We start from the raw sequence: 16597 nt of genomic DNA on the forward strand, positions 1-16597 counted from the left end.
GGCATTGTGAGGCCTTCCTTTTAAGTTCGATCTGAAGATTCCTTGTCAAATTCCAGCAAAGCAGAATTAAAAGTGCCTATCTGCTTAATTAATATTCTTGCTGGGCTTATGCAAATGATCAGGCCAAGTTTATTGAAACAACTTATTTTGCAAATGAATGATCTTAATTTGGCTATCTTTAGTAAAAACGGGTATTTGGAGAAGAGAGAAAAAAACGTGTTTCGTTAAAAATTGAAATATGCCTATGCAAACATTGCATTCTTATGCTATTAATCGTCCTTTAGGTTTTATTTTATTGTCTACTTGTAAATTGGACTCGGTCCTGAATTATTCTTGTTTTCTCCAATATCTGTCTGTGGCTCTTTGAACATGTTTCCTGTTTGTAATTTTTATCCCATCTTTTAACTAGGAATTATTGAAAACTATGACTGCTTTTTCCAAGTCAGGCAAGCTAAAGATGGACAACTTGATATAAAACTCGAGAGACTGCCACAACAGTTCATGTTTGAACAGTCTCAGTGACTGGAGCTGTATGGGCCACACAAAGAGTTTGCCTTGGCATCTGTAGACATCATCAGGGACATTTCAAGTTGTGAGAGATGCTTCCAGCCTTATATCTTGAAACATTTACTGACAGCCTTACAAACTCAGAAACCGGTTTATAATTTGCTCTGATTATTTACCTTTGTTTTCTTTTGTTTTCAGAGACATAGGAGACATCTCTACAATGGCTAATATAACCTGCTAAACCTAGACTAACACCTCTGGGGAAGTTGAGACTCAAACAAATAGAATCATGCAGAAGGCTCCTTTGTATTCATAATAAACCACAAACTAACACTATGCCAACTGAATGTAGGACAGTTTCATTCCTCTAACCCTCGAATTCTGCTTCTTTTTAGCAGAAAGTAGCCAGAGTGGTTGTTGCCTCTCTTACTTCAAGGCTTACCAATAGACAAGGGGGAATTGTAACAGGAATTGTAGCTTCATGTGTTGCAGCACTTGGAGCAAACCCCTTAACCACTTGGTGGCCCTCCTTGCGCTCTTGGGGCCATTCCCTGGTAATGGGACTGCTTGGCTTATGTGTACTGTTAGTGTTAGGATGTAGTCTTTACTGTATTTGTGATAGATGGATGCAATTCATAAATGCTCTAACCACCCAGGGACTCCCTGTCCAAAAGAACTGATGTGAAGAATGTGAGGCAGAGGAGCTATGTCAGGGTGGAGTGTAGGGTTAACTCAGAACACAGCCCCTCCACATACTCAGAAGGCTGGTAGCTGCCCAGCCAGCAGCCAACGCAAGCAGTACACAATACCTACTTCCAAGGACATTTTCTGCTGCTCCCATGGACGTTTTCTGCTCTTGTAACCATGCAGCACATCTTACTCTCATCTGTCTAAGAAGGCTCTGCTCCCTGAGGAGATAATCCTGCCTTGCTTGTGGGCATAAAAATCTCTTATTGCACTTGATCAGGAGCAGCCTCTTCCTGCAGTTCTGACCAGCCACTGCTGAAGCTTCTCTTTTTCTGAGAACCAATCGGCATTTCTCACCCCTCTGGTCCTCACAGTGTTTTTCCAGAATATCCAAACCCAGGTGCAAGTTCCAGGCCTGAGGCTCCTGAATTACTAAAGTCATCGGTTCATACTGTTTCATACCTCCCTGTCCTCCCAGTTGGAATCACCACTTTGGGGAGGCATGCTTTTAAGCATAATTTTCGCTATTAACTACTTTAATTCCAAATTAGATTCCGTATCTATAACAAGACTTTCTGGGTGAGTCTGAATTCTAAACTTCCATTTACCTTACAGAATCACTGAATATGACTCAGTGTTAAATATCCTCAAGAAATATTTGTTCAAAGGATAAATGAATGAATACATGGATGAATGGATGGGTTGGTGTGTGGGTGGGTGGGTGGGTGGATGGATGGATGGATGGATGGATGGATGGAAAGATAAATCCAACTCCTCTTTACTTTGGGTTATATTTCCAAGGAGGGAGGTAAGAAATGAAGGGCACAAAGCTGCTCTGACCCAGTAGGAGCTATCCCCTCCCCATGAGGTCATCAGTCATTTCCAGAGGGTCTGTGCTGTAGAGCTATACACAACACAGCAACAATCCCCAGGGACTCAGTAAACTTAAACTGATTGGAATTAAATAAAGTAAGGATCATAATAAAATAATAACATCGTAGTACACCAACAAAATGTCAAGTGCTCAATAGCCCCAGGTCTGGAATGTTTCATTATCATAAAAATATTAGTTAGTGCTGATATAGGCTATGTTCAACGAGACAAGAAAACATAAGGAAGTCATTTAAGATCCCCAGAACTCCTTCCATGAACAGTGATGTGCTTACATCAGCACACTGGCCTTCATTCCAGTGTAACCAGTACTGATCAAGTGAAACATCTTATCACTTATGTGGTTTAATGCAAGGGTCCCAAATCCCCAGGCCAATGACTGGTACCAGTCCATAGCTTGTTAGAAACCAGGCTGCACAGCAGGAGGTAAGTGGCAGGCCAGCCACTGAAGCTTCATCTGTATTTGCAGCTGCTCCCCAGCACTAGCATCACTGCATCAGCTCCCCCTCAGATCATCAGACATTAGATTCTCATAGGAGCACTTGTCCTTGGTACCAAAATGTTGCAGACTGCTATTAACAGGAAATATACATTTGGTTTTTGTTCCAGGTTCCTGGCATGGAGCTCCTAAAACTCTTGGAATTTCCTAATTATAGGAGCATCTTTTGTTATTCATAATAAGCCCCTTTAGATCATATGTAAGTTTATGTTAATGAAGTGGCTCTTGTGAGTCCCTAGATGGCTTCAAGAGAGGTCATCAGAAAAACCACAATTGTTGGAAATTTTTGGAGAGGAGCTGGCAATTGAATTCAATTACCAATGGCCAATGATTTAATTGATCAAGCTTTAATATGAAACCTCCATAAAAATCCCTAAACAATTGGGTTCAAAGATCTCCAAGCTGGTGAACACATAGAGATGCTAAAAGGGTATTCCCCAAGAGAGCGTGGAAGCTCCATGGGCATCTCTCTCTTACAAGGCCCCATGCATCTCTTTTATTTGGCCATTCCTAAGTTGTACCCTTCATAATAAACTAGTAAGAGTAAGTTAAATGCTTTTCTCAGTTCTGTGAGTCATTATAATGAATTATTGAAACAAAGAAAAAATGGGTATCTTCAAATTTATAGTCATTAAGGCAGAACTGTGGGTAGCTTGGGAACCACTTTTGAAGCTGGTGTCTGACATGGAGGCAGGACTGAGTTCTTATCCTGGGGTCTGTGCTTACTCCCGGAGTTAATGTCAGAATTGAATTGTTAGACAACCAATTAGTGCCAGAGAAACAGAGAATTGATTGGTGTGAAAAAAAAAAAAATCCTCTCAGCTTGAAATGGAGAAAATAATCTTCAATGTTCTCTTTTAACACAAAGACTGTGAGGTGGTGTTTTGGTCACATTGCATCTGTAAAGAGGCTGCCCTTGGTGCTGAAGGGAAGTGTTTCTATTTATACACTGTCTGCATAACACTTTGCAATCCTTTAGCATGAAATGTTCTATATAAGGTCAAGGTGTTAATGCAAGGTGTTAACAGTTCCAAATGAGCCTTTTCATTTAAATGCTTCAACCTCTGAATCAGCCAGTCTTAACTGAATAGGTGGTGGAGTAGGCAGAACTAATGAATTGTTGTTTAGAATATTTATATGTGAAAGATTTTTCCAATTTGATCCAGGGGGAAATTTTAAATATTCTTGCCAAAAACATATAAATTATTGAACCCTCTACTCCACTTTGTTTAAATATAGGTAGAATCAAACCCAGAGATAATAATGGCAATAATACTAAATATTTCTCTAGTTCCTTTTTTCAAAAACCTTAAGAATGTATACATCTATTAGCTTGCTTAACCTCACAACATCCCTGGGTCAGTTTATATGAATACTCAGTGTGAATAACCAGAAAGAATTGTGACCTGATGGCCTTATGCTCACTCTCTCCTAACCCCTGTAAAGAAGGGGGGACTTTGGATCTATGCAGCATCACAGCATCTCCAGAATCTCCCAGCATTCTACAGTGCAATTCAAATCCTTGTTTTTGACTCATGCACTTACTTCTTCTCATAGTTCATTTCCTTTGTGGAAGCCCGAAAACACTTTCTGAGCCTTCCCAACACACTGCTGCATGAAGATGACTAATATGCTTCCCTTCCTAACAGTGCCAACTGTAGCATGTCAGATCATTGAATATTCTGTGTTTTAATAAGGATTACCCAGAGAAATGGAACCAAATGGATATCTATATATGTCAATAGTAATATTAACATTGGTATGTGTGTGTGTATATATATATATATATATATATATATATATATATATATATCAGTATCAATAGATGATAGATAGATAGATAGATACATAGATACATAGATACATAGATACATAGATAGATGACAATAGATCAACAGAGGATAGGTAGGTAGGTAGGTAGGTAGGTAGATAGATAGATAGATAGATAGATAGATAGATAGAGATCAATTATAAGGAATTTGTTTATGCAATTATAAAGGCTGGCAAGCCCAAAATCTACATAGCCAATAGTTGATATCCCACTTCAAGTCCAAAGGCCTTAAACTGGCATAGCATCAGAGAGAGCTGATATCCCAGTTTGAAGGCCACCATGTAAGAGAATTCTCTCTTACTTGAAGGGATCAGCCTTTTCTTTTCTTCAAGTCTTCTATTGATTTGGAAAGGCCCATCCTCATTAAGGAGGACAATCTGCTTTATTCAGTCAAAGGATTAAAATGTTAATCTTATCCAAAAAGACCCTCACAGGAACACCCAAATAATATTTGACTGAATATTAAGGCACTCATGTGGCCCAGTCATGCTGACACATAAAATTAACCACCACACTTTGCATGTATGTCAAGCAAGAGTGCTGTTCAGAAGGAGCACAGAATGACATGGCACAGTTCACAAGCATCTGTCTCTCTTTTAGTAGAATCCAGTTTTCTCAATTCTTCCATGAACCATTAGAGGAGCCAATATTCATGGCAGAGTTCAGGCTAGTGAGATTCATAAGTATATGTCCTTATAGGGCCAAAATCTCCATGCAAATGCTGAGGCTACTGTCAACACCATTTGGAAACCAGTCCCCTGCTGGCTGTGGGGCAAAGCCTCACCATTCTTCGGGCTCGACCCTACCTGGATGCACTTTGTCTTTGAGACTCACTCAGTCAGCTCTTCAGAAAGTGGCACCTACCCAGCCACCTCACTGAGAGGAATTCTTGACCCTGTATTTTGTCTCCACTCAGAAACCACAAAAGACCAGTCCTCAGGATCATTTGTGTCTATCTCTTGGTTTAACAGAAGTCATGGAGACCTGGAGAGGTTAAGCAACTTAACCACGATCACTCAGAGAGCTAATAAGACCTGATTTAAACACAGCCTCCCACCCTCACATCAAAGAGGCACCTCTTCAAACCCTGCATGAGACGTGCATGCCCTCTTCAGTATTCAGTCCCCTATGTTAGGGTTATAGCTGAGGTTAGTGCACAAATTGGAGAATCTATGTTTTTTGTACCTTCCCACTATAGCTCTGACTCCTGCTGAATGCAATAACAGGTACTACCTCATGTCATCCCATGTGGCATACTGGCATTTTGAGCAAGTTAAGTTTTCATCCTGGCTCTACCCCTTAATGACAATAGCATTCCCTGGGCTTCAGGAAAATCAAGAGTATTCTCCACACATTCCCAAACATTCCTCATAGGAGGAGGATGAGCAAACAGGGCTCCCTACAGAGGCAGAGCATGAACCCACAGTATCAGATCTCCACAAAATTCTTATAGGGGCTGAGTCCACCATGGTTTTTCCCATCCAAAAGAGTAAATCAAAGCCAGTCGAGGATGGTGCCAGAACTACATAGCTCCAGCCTGGATGCCTGGCCTGCCTCATCCCTCACTGCAGAATTGCACCTCTGAGCTCCCTGCTCCTAGCTGGAACTATACATACTGATGGACATGGGCTGTCAGTGCCAAGCCACATAGTAGGTGAAAGTTCTGGAAACTTTACAGAAAAGTCAGTTCTGGTAAAATTTCCAGTGCATTTTTGTTAGTCCTGAAGAGGAGATCTGTGTGCTCTGAATTGCTCTAGGTCTCCCTATTCTAAAGGGTAGCAGGACTGTTCCTGAATGTTAAAGAGTGACCACCATATATAACTTGGGTCAGGGCTAAATTCTTACTAAAATTTAACCTCAGGTGTTCCTGATAACAAAGAGAGTATACTGATAAAACCAAATGTATCAAAGTCAAAATCATAGACAATGACAAAATCATTCCTATTGAACTTTGAGGTAAACCACATTATATTTTTCAAAATGTTGGGGAACACAACGTTTAGTTCATTGATATCCTCAGGAGGTACAAATTTGGGTGGAGGAAGAGGCAGTTTGAGGATGTGTCAGAAGTTTCAAAAGTACATGTTATCCAGAACAGCTCATAGAAATACCCCCTAATGGGCCAAATAGACCTAGGCTCCTCTAACACAACTATACAGAACTATGGCCTAGCTCTCATCATTGTAGAAAGATAGAATATGGACCTGAAATATGTGATAACTTTTAATCATCAGGTACTTTGTATGCCTATTTCCTTTTGAAGAGACACAAAATAGATATAATCAACCTGAACGGAAAGGTTGATTATTCAATGGAGAACTACCTTCAAATAGCCAAGCAGAAATTGAGCACCAGGACTGTGAACTAGTGAACTTATCCTTCCTGTGGCTGAAGGTACCAGGCAGGTCATTCTACCTTTCCTCTTCTTCTCCTGATGTGCTGAGAAACTGGCTATCCAAGAGAAAAGAGCCTAGACTTGCAGTATTTGCTAATTTTTGTAGCATACTCTGACCAGGGCCCACTTCAAGCTACCACTGGTTTAACCACTATGTAGCAGAGTTCCTAAATATTTAATAACCCACTCTCTGGAGGTGGTCTGGCCAGTCCAGCACAGGGCTATGTCTCATGTCACAGTCAATCCAAATATATCCGGATAATGACCACTTCTCAGTACCACCTACTATCTCTGAGGTTTAACCATCTCTTAACAGACTCCTCATCAGTTTCCTTTCAGCCTTTCCTCCTTTTGTCTGTTTATTAACTGATGTATCCTCAGCCTAAAGTAGCTTCTGGCACATGATCAATGTTGCACATTTATTGGTCGAATGAACTCCAGATTTGATTTGAGTATCTGGTAAACACTAACTTTGTTTCTCCTACCTTTTCCTTACTAGCTCCTCCCTGTTTTATGAACTACTCCAGCACATTGTACTCTAGCAGCCTTGCTCAAGCTGGAGCCCCCAATTTAGTTCTACCTTTGCACCTATGGGATCCTCTCCTCCCTGTTCCTCTTATAACCATTTCAGCCACAGCCCAAACAACAGCTGTAGATAAAACTTTTAAATCCTGTCATTCAGCTAATTTCTTCAAGCAGGAATAGAAAAGTATTAAATCTGTCCGTGGGAGAAAGAATTCTCATTAGCTCTGGGGTCTACTATTTCTAGTGGGACTGGGAGAAGAAAATGATCACATTCCTCTTTAGCAAAAAGACTTATTCACAAAGGTAACAGTGACACTGTACCATGTTGACACGTGTTTTCCTCACTGTCTGGAGTTCAGAAAGAGGAAATCAAAAGACTCAGATCCCAAATACAGGGAGAGCGTCCCTTTATAACAAGTGCTCCTAAATCTATCAATATGAATAAAAATGCAGAATCTGCTATTTTGTTATCCTCTGTCTTCTAGAATCCTAGAATGCTTTAAGTCTTCTAACTGTAGTTGGATTATGGTAGATGAACTAATTTGGGGTGCTGCCCCTCCCACACAAATGATCATTTCTCCAATGAACTCCAGATGAGTTTGTTTATACACAATAGAAATGAATATTAAATTCTGTAACACTGAAAAAAGAAAATAAATAATTTAATCAAGAAGTATAAAAATATTATCAGAAAACTAAATCCAAGTATGGCCAATGCCACCCTTACAACAACCTAGGGAAGAAGACATCTTCTCTTGTAGTGTGACCTTTGCCCCCAAAGAAACCTTTCCAAATATTTGGCCACTTCAGATGTTACTCCTTCTAAGGCTTTCCCTATGGGCCAAGTGCCTCCTGCAGTTGTGTGACATTAGTTATGGGTTCTAAGGCTCCCCTGCTCCACTTGCACCCAACCCTACGGTGTTGGGTGGAGCCCCTCCCTACCTGGGAAACAGTGAATACTGCTCCCTGATCTGATGTGTAAATTGAATTCCCATGCCTCTTGCCCATTCTCTCACTCTGTTTCCTTTCCCACAAAGTGGAAACAGGCGAAGGGACCTCATGGGCATTATGGGCATCATGGTCAATTGCCCAGCACCTGCACATGTGGAGACTTGAGGCTATACATCTGCTCCATGCACCAGGTACTGAGAAGTGAACGCTATTCCAACGCTGCACTCACCTCTGTTTCTATCAGGCCGGATCACTGGAAGTGCTCTTAGCCTCACACACTCACTCAGAGTCCTCTATACAACCTTCAGTGTCAGGTTCCTCTTTCATTGAAATGTCCCAGGGCTCCTGAACTTCTCAGCAAGTGGCAGGAAGCTGAACAGATTGGGGGCAGTAACATCTAGTGGCTCTAGCTACTATCTAATTTTATATGTATATGTATATGTATATGTATATGTATATGTATATGTATATGTATATATGTAAATATAAATGGAGAGGATTTTGGGAAAGAATTTTATAAAACATACTACATGTAACCTCAACAAACTAAGAGTATTAAGAAAAAGGCACTGGTAGTCCCTGTCTTTGCTGGTGTCATTCTTGCTGGAGAGCCTGGTTTGGCATTTTTCTCCAACTCCTCCCCCACCAAAGTACCTTTGCCAGAGGCAGCAAACCTTCCCCTAAAGCAGGTGGGTGTCTGCTCAGGAGCAGGTCCTAGGGGTGACTATCAGTGTATAGGAATGGACATGTCAGAGACAACCACACAGGAAGGAGTCTGCCTCTAATAAAACACATATAGGAATGATTAGAAATCTGTCATCAGGTCTGCAGGGGGTCGGGGGGGTACTTCATTGTTCTTAGATGACAAGAAGTGGGTTTTGTAATTAAGGAGACTCCTCCCCACACTAACCAGCATTTCCAAGTAGAGTTGCAATTGCCAGGAATGTGGCAGAGATATGGAAGGGGTACCTTCAGCCAGGACAAAGTCACAATATTCAATAAAAATGCAGAAATACAATTGGAACCTTAAGTACAAGCTTCACGCAGTCTAAATTTCGAAAGGGATTTATTACTCGAGTGTGCCAGAAATGTTAGATACATATGGCCAGTTACATATGGAGAATTCTTGATATATATATATATATATATATATATATATATATATATAATATACATCATATAGTTTACAATTTAAATATAGAAAAGTTAAGGAATGTAGAAAATATATTTATACTTGAATATAAATATAAATGGTATTCTGAAGTCTTGAGTTTTCTTGATATCAGTATTGAGAGGATCCCCTGAAACTCCACCTCCGCCAACTCACGGCCCCACCCAAGCCACACCCACATGTGTCCTTAGTGAGTCAGGTGCTCCTTGTTAAGCAGCACCAAGACTCACATTGGTAGCAGCTGGCCTCAGTTTCCAGTGTGGTTTCATGAGGCAACTATAAGCATGGCACCTGTAGATTGCTTGTTGGATCTTAACAGGTGACCAAGGAGGGACACAGCCCGGGGCTAAATTTGAACCCCTGCATCTGAACCCCTCTCAGGACTGTGCCATTGGACACCTACTACACAAATCCACACTAATAAGACTGGAAGACTTAGGAGTTTGGCTTCATACATAAAAACAGACACAGAAAGGCAGCCAAAATGGGAAGACAAAGAAGCAGAAACCATATGACAGAACAGAACAGAGATCCAGAAAAATGGAATCAAGCAATCTGACAGATGCAGAGTTCAAAACATTGTTTATAAAGATGCTCAATGAACTTAGGGGAAGTGTAGATAAATTCAGTGAAAACTTTAACAAGGAGATAAAAAACATAAAAATGAAAATTATAAAAGGGAACCAGTCAGAAATAAAGAACACATTATCTGATATGAAAAGTATATTAAATGAAACAAAGTGGATAAAAAAGAGGATCGAACCATCAATATAGAGGATGGGGAAACCAAGGACACTCAATCAGAATGGCAAGAAAAAAGAAGCCAAGACTATAATAAGAATTTAAGGAGCCTATGGGACACTAGTAAAAGCAAAAGTATCTGTGTTGTAGGAGTACCTGAAGGAAAATAAGACATTGAAGAGCTATTGGAAGAAATAATGTTGGAAAATTTCCCTAACCTGGTGAAAGAAATAGACATATAACCCCAGGAAGCTCAGATAGTCCCAAAAACCAGGAACCCAAAAAAGCCCACATCAAGACACATCATAATTAAAATGCCAGAGTTTAAATACAAAGAGAGAATCTTAAAAGAAGCAATAGAAAAGCAGTTAGTTACCTACAAGGGAGCACTCATAAGACTGGCAGCTGATTTCTCAAAAGAAACTATGCAGGACTGATGGGCTTGGCATGTGATAAAACCCAGGATCTACAACCAAGAATACTTTATCCAGCAAAGCTATCATTTACAGTTGAAGGACAGATAAAGAACTTCCCAAACAAAACAGACTAAAGGAATTTATCAACACCAAGCCAGTATTACAGGAAATGTTGGAGGGACTTCTTTAAAAAGAAAAAAACGAGTTTCAAAAACAATAAAAAAGAATGGTAATAATTACATTTCTATCAACAAGTTCTTCCAGTGAAAAAGAATTAAGTGCTCCAACCAAAAGATAGAGTGGTTGAATGGATAAGATAACAAAACTCCTTACATATGCTGCCTGCAAGAGATTCACTTCAGATTAAAAGACACACAGAAACTGAAAGGAAGGAGATAGAAAAAAAATATTGTCTTGATGGACCTAGAGGGTATTATGCTGAATAAGTCAGATAAAGACAAATATTGCATTATTTCATGTACCTGTGGAATCTAAAGAACAAAATCAACAACAACAACAACAAAAGTGGAAAAAACTCATAGATACAGAGAACATTTTGAGGGCTACTAGATGGAAGGGGGCTTGGGAGGCATAGTATAGAAAAGGCAAAGGGATTAAGAGGTACAAATGGATAGTTGCAGAACAGACATGGAGATGTAGAGTGTAGCATAGAGAATATGGTTAATGAAGTTGTAATAAATATGTAAGGGGGGGGGAAGGGTACTAGATTTAGTGGGGTGATTGCTTTGCAAGTTATGTAGACCTCTGATCACTATGCTATACAACTGAATCCGGTATATTATTGTATGCCAACTATAATTGAAAAATAATGCATTGAATTGTACAATGTAAATACTAGTAACTAATTGTCTATTATATTTCAATAAAGCCAAAAAATAAATAAGTAAAGAAAATCTATACTCTGAGGTTATCATTGAGTAAAGAAAACAAAGTCTACCTATTGCATTCTTGATCAGCTTCTTACAAATTTCACCCTACTCCCACCCAGTCACCCTGCTACTAATAACAAACTGGTAAGCAGGCTCATCTCCTGAGTGGGGAGTGAGTGCCTATGCACTGTCATACAGCAAATAGATGAGACGTGACATGCACACATGCCCTGCTGGGACCCCCAAGAGCCACTTGTCCACAATAAAAATTATAGCTGCTAAACCCAGAGGAGAGAACTATTTGATTAAGGGGCATATGTACCTTTTTTAATGCAACCATTATTATTTTAACCAAAGTAATTAAGAAGCCTTTATTTAAGAAAGGGAATGTGCTCCAACAATGTGCTTTAGCTCAAATCCAGGATTAACAGAGGCAGAAATAGCACAGGAAACAAAGGGACGCTTTATGGCAACTCTCACACCCCCACACAGCACCCTTTAGCAGAGAACTTTCCACTGCCTCACCTCCAGGTAACCTCCTCCTTGGGGAAAGGCACACACTCTCATGGGGAGCCCCATAACCCTGGTACCACATACCCTCCTATGGACAGCTGGATACCTTCAGTTTGTTCAGAAGAATTTTATTTGTAGAGGAGCATCTACTGCATTTGACCTCAACCCTCTGAAAGGTATCCTACAGCAGAGAAATATCTGCTTGTGCAATTCCCCTTGATATAAAAACAGCCAGCATTATCTCAGAACAAAGGCATCCCAGAGATCTCTTCAAGGGAAGTAGGCAACTGAAATAATCCTGCCAGAGGGATGAGCAGAAGAAAAGCCCCACAGCTCAAGCCTGTGGGGTATTGTACATCAGACCCCTCAGGATATGAGAGAGAAATAAAGTGAGCTGTCCTCTTTTACACACACACATACTCTCACAAATAAACATACCTAATAATCACACACATGTGCAAATGCATGCATGCACATGTGCACACACACACACAGTCCTGGAACACTGATTCAAGAATGACTCAGAAAAAGATTTACCACTGAATGAATCACCAGCATCAATCCATGCAGCACCTCAGAGGTTTTCCTTCCTGGCCCTGCTTAGTTAATGAGATCATCTCCCAGGATATGGATCTTTATCACTCCCTGTTTAACTGCAGGGACCCATAGCTCCTCCCCACTCCAAGTCCATATGCTATTGGATTCCTGAATCTACTCTTACTGTTCCCTCTGCCTGAAATGCCCCTTACCCTTATCCCTACCAACAAAAATCTTACTGCCTCAAGATCTTCCTTCTGCACAGTTCAATTGGGCATCTCACACATGTTGTTATACTGTGTCCTCTAGTTGTTTGGATCTGTTGTCCTAAGTTCATAGGGTTCTTGAAGGAAGGGGTGGACATTGTTCTTTATAGTTCTGACTCCACTTGGAGGAACAAGTTTCAAAGAGCAGAGATCCAGTCCAATTGACGCTCTATTTTCTTCTAACGGAAAAAGTCAGAGACACTGAGCTATTTCAATCCACCCTAGCCTAGCCACATCAAAATCCCCTTTTCAAAGGGAAAGCTTCAATCTCCCTGGTGTCCAACATCAACAACACCCTAAACTAAGCAGAGGCCTTTCTCCAAGACAAATTCAATTTAATCCAACAAAATGTCACCTCTGCACAAGGCACCGGACTAAATGCCATGTGGCCACATCTGGACAGATTCCCAATGCTCTCCACCTAGCCCTGCAGAAGAATGATGTAAGGGTTACAATCCTCTCACACACATTTCTTCACCCAAAGGATATTTACCAAGCACTAACTCTGTCTCAGACCCTGCTCTAGTTACTGGGAATATAGCAGGGGATGGAATGAAAACCCTGACCCATGTAGCTCATATTCTAGTTGGGGAGATGACAATAAACAGTATGCAAATAAAAATAGAATGAAAGTTCAGATAGGTCCATGTTACAATGAAATGAGTACAGATAAGGGGACTGGTTGTGCCTAGAGAAAAATGTTGTTGTGTGGGTGTTGGAGGAAGAGGGTCAGGGAAGTCCTCCCTGTCCAACTAACATTTGGTCAGTGACCTGGGTGAAATGAGGGAGTGAGCTCTGGGGAAGAAACAATTCCAAAGAACAGAATGCAACAAACCAAAATAGGTTAAACATGGCAAGCTGGAAAAACAGCAAAAAGGTCGTGTGTATAAAATAAAGGAGCAAGAAAGGGGATCCATGCTACTTCCTGTTTTGTGGCTGTGAAGCAACTCATGGTAGAAAGTGGGTATGGCCACAATGGCCAAGCTGCCACCCTTCCTTCCACTACTTCTATTGTCTCCTGCTGTGGGATATCAGGCCTCTCATCATATTGAGCTTCTAGTCCTTATCTGCAAAATTGAGGTAAACCAGTTTCCTCTATGTTGCTGAATGAAGTGTTGCAAAAGCTTAACCACAACAAAAAAAATCTGTCAAGCATTTTGTCCTATTTGCCATCTAATCTGAAGTAGTGCTGCTATAGCCAGTACACAGAAGTCAGTGGTCCTTCTGGAAAATTCACGTGTGGAATCCTTCTGGACTTGACTTGTTATGTAAATTTAAGTTCATTACCATTCATCTCAACATAGATTTATCCTTCTTTTCAGGTGCCAAGTTAGTTTATAATGCAGCTGATGCAAAACAGGGAAAGAAACTAGAATGCAGAGAAAACCACAGCCCCAGAGAAAGAGAAAGAAAAAGACTTCCCTAGGCAGGCTCCAGCTGAGTCTATGTTGTGCTTCTCTGGCATCCTCCAAGCCAGGACCAGTGGTCACTCCGTGGGGAGGGGTGGGGGGTGGAGTGAATAAAGGTTTCTTAAGTGCCCAAAGCCCTTAAAATTTCCCCACATCTAAAATGCAATTGGGTGATCACTAAGATTCCTCTCTCAATCAGTATCTTACCTTCTGTGTTTTGCTTATACAGATATAGATAGATATAGATATAGATATAGATATAGATATAGATATAGATATAGATATAGATATAGATATAGATATAGATATAGATATAGATATAGATATAGATACACACACACACACATATATTATTCCATATACACATATATTTTTAAAGATTCTCCAAGAGCTAACATACATTATACATCTTAAGCATTTTGTAGCTGGGTACAATTTTCATCTCCCACCTACTCCTATTCTGCCTGAACTACATGTACCACATACACCTATGCACATATTTGCACAAATATATGCATACATACACACATAGGCACATGCATGCACACATGCACATGAGCACACATTCCAAGGGTTAGCACAATGGACACTTTCTTAGAGACCCATTTACTCACTCTTTAATGCTTCCCTCCTCCCCCACTGAAATTTACCAATCCTATTCTCTCACAGTCTTCTAGTGTAGGCTAATGTGACATATTAATCTATGCTAAAATGTTAATAATTTTTTGTGTCATATCTCTCAAATAAATTGATAATATATGTTAATGGAGTCCTTGAAAGCTTGAACACAAGGCTTTGTAAAACGGGAATTTCTGGCCCAAAAGGAAGCATTTGAGGGCAGGATGTCCTGAGATGCTCCTCAAATCAAGATCACACTGTGGAACTGTCAATGAGGAGGGCCTGTGGGTAAGCCTGACCCAATCTGTGCCCTATAAAAATTAATCCACTCAAGTTTAAGGGAGGGTAATGTGTGAAAATAAAGTAAAATGAGAATTATTTGAGTTTTTATTTTATAGACGCTGGCACTCTGGGGGAATGTGTGTGTTTCACACCTCCCAGTAATCTAGCTTTAGAGAGAAAAAGACAACTTCCCTCAAGTGGAAAAACCTACCTGTGGCCTTAGAGATTTAGTAGGTGCCAGTCTAACCTGAAATAATAAATAGCATTATGATGTCACTGTCTCACTGCTCATTTTTAGAGTCTCTGGACCTTTCTTGCAAAAACACAAATTGTTGAATAAAACTCTGTGGTACGAGACACGTTGTTTATGGGTCAGTGCAGTTGTGGTGGCTAAGCCCTAAACTGAGAGGCTTTTTGAGAGCCTCCCCATCACGTATCATGCATGATAGCCCTTCTATCTCTGAACTAACCCAATTCAGACTTCAAAGTGCCAAAGCTAAAATTTATACTTGCCACAGTGACATGTATAACTTCTTCCAGAGCCAGTCTTAATGTACAGTCTGGGGGGGAAAAATTCCTTTGGTCCCTAACTATGTCATGTAACCTAAAATAATTTCATTTTGTTCTCATCTTCATTTTTTTAATGTGGTAACACTTTGTATATGTGCTGCATGGAAAGTAACTGGGGATAAAATACAAAAGTCTAGTTTCTGATACACAGTTTCCTCTTTTAAGGAAACATATTTTGGGGTCACAAAAATAGGAAATCTACAAAATGTCAGAAATTATTAAGACAAAAAGGTGGAGAGAAAAAGATCTAATCTCATATAACATTAATTAACCCACCAGAAGTGCACAAGAGTAAATGGCTAGCTCAAGGTGCATATTATGTGTTGAATGGAGCTGTGCACAGTGAATTGAAAGTCCAGAAGAGCAGTGACACCTTCCTTTTTAACCTGAAGTGGAAGAGCACCTATTCTAGCACAGTCAGCATGGTAGTTACTTAATGTGTTTGCAGAACACTTTGTTCTCCTCCTCACTGTTTCAGTCAAGAGTTTTTGAGAGGATTCTCAACCCCAGGTGATTTCCTGATGTGGTAGCCTTCACATCAAAGCTACATGAACTTCTCTCCCTGGGTGCTTTTTATGAAATCAATATCAGCTTCCCTGGACTTTCCAATGATTCATTCCTAATTTATACCATTGTTGAGCAACCCAGGGATCCATTATGACTTTCATTGGTGGCTATCCTGCCCACTCCTTGACTGAGGCAACCACCTCACCTCAGGGTTTCCTAAAGTTCATAGATTGAGACCAACCTCTCTCCCAGAGATCCTCCAGACTTACCTACATATATTAAATAATAAATAATATACAACCAGCTTCTGAATTTTCTTCCTTAACTGATTTATATATGCTTCAGAAAGCTCTATAGCTCAAATTTGCAGTCGAATTGATAGGGTATTTAA

General features: G+C 40.2%; 1 long non-coding RNA gene across 3 annotated transcripts in view; it reads right to left on the minus strand.

Annotated features, from left to right (window-relative positions):
* The window catches only part of LOC118611988, a 137784-nt gene extending 124438 nt beyond the window's left edge, over nt 1–13346 (minus strand). For 2 of the 3 annotated variants that reach the window (XR_004954610.1, XR_004954609.1), the window contains exon 1: nt 12555–13346. This is a non-coding gene — a long non-coding RNA (uncharacterized LOC118611988). The remainder of the gene's footprint in view (nt 1–12554) is intronic. The other variant, XR_004954611.1, reaches the window with a different exon arrangement.
* Nucleotides 13347–16597: the final 3251 nt, after the last annotated feature.

This window comes from Rousettus aegyptiacus, unplaced genomic scaffold (assembly GCF_014176215.1).
Source record: "Rousettus aegyptiacus isolate mRouAeg1 unplaced genomic scaffold, mRouAeg1.p scaffold_m13_p_15, whole genome shotgun sequence".
NCBI lineage: Eukaryota > Metazoa > Chordata > Mammalia > Chiroptera > Pteropodidae > Rousettus > Rousettus aegyptiacus.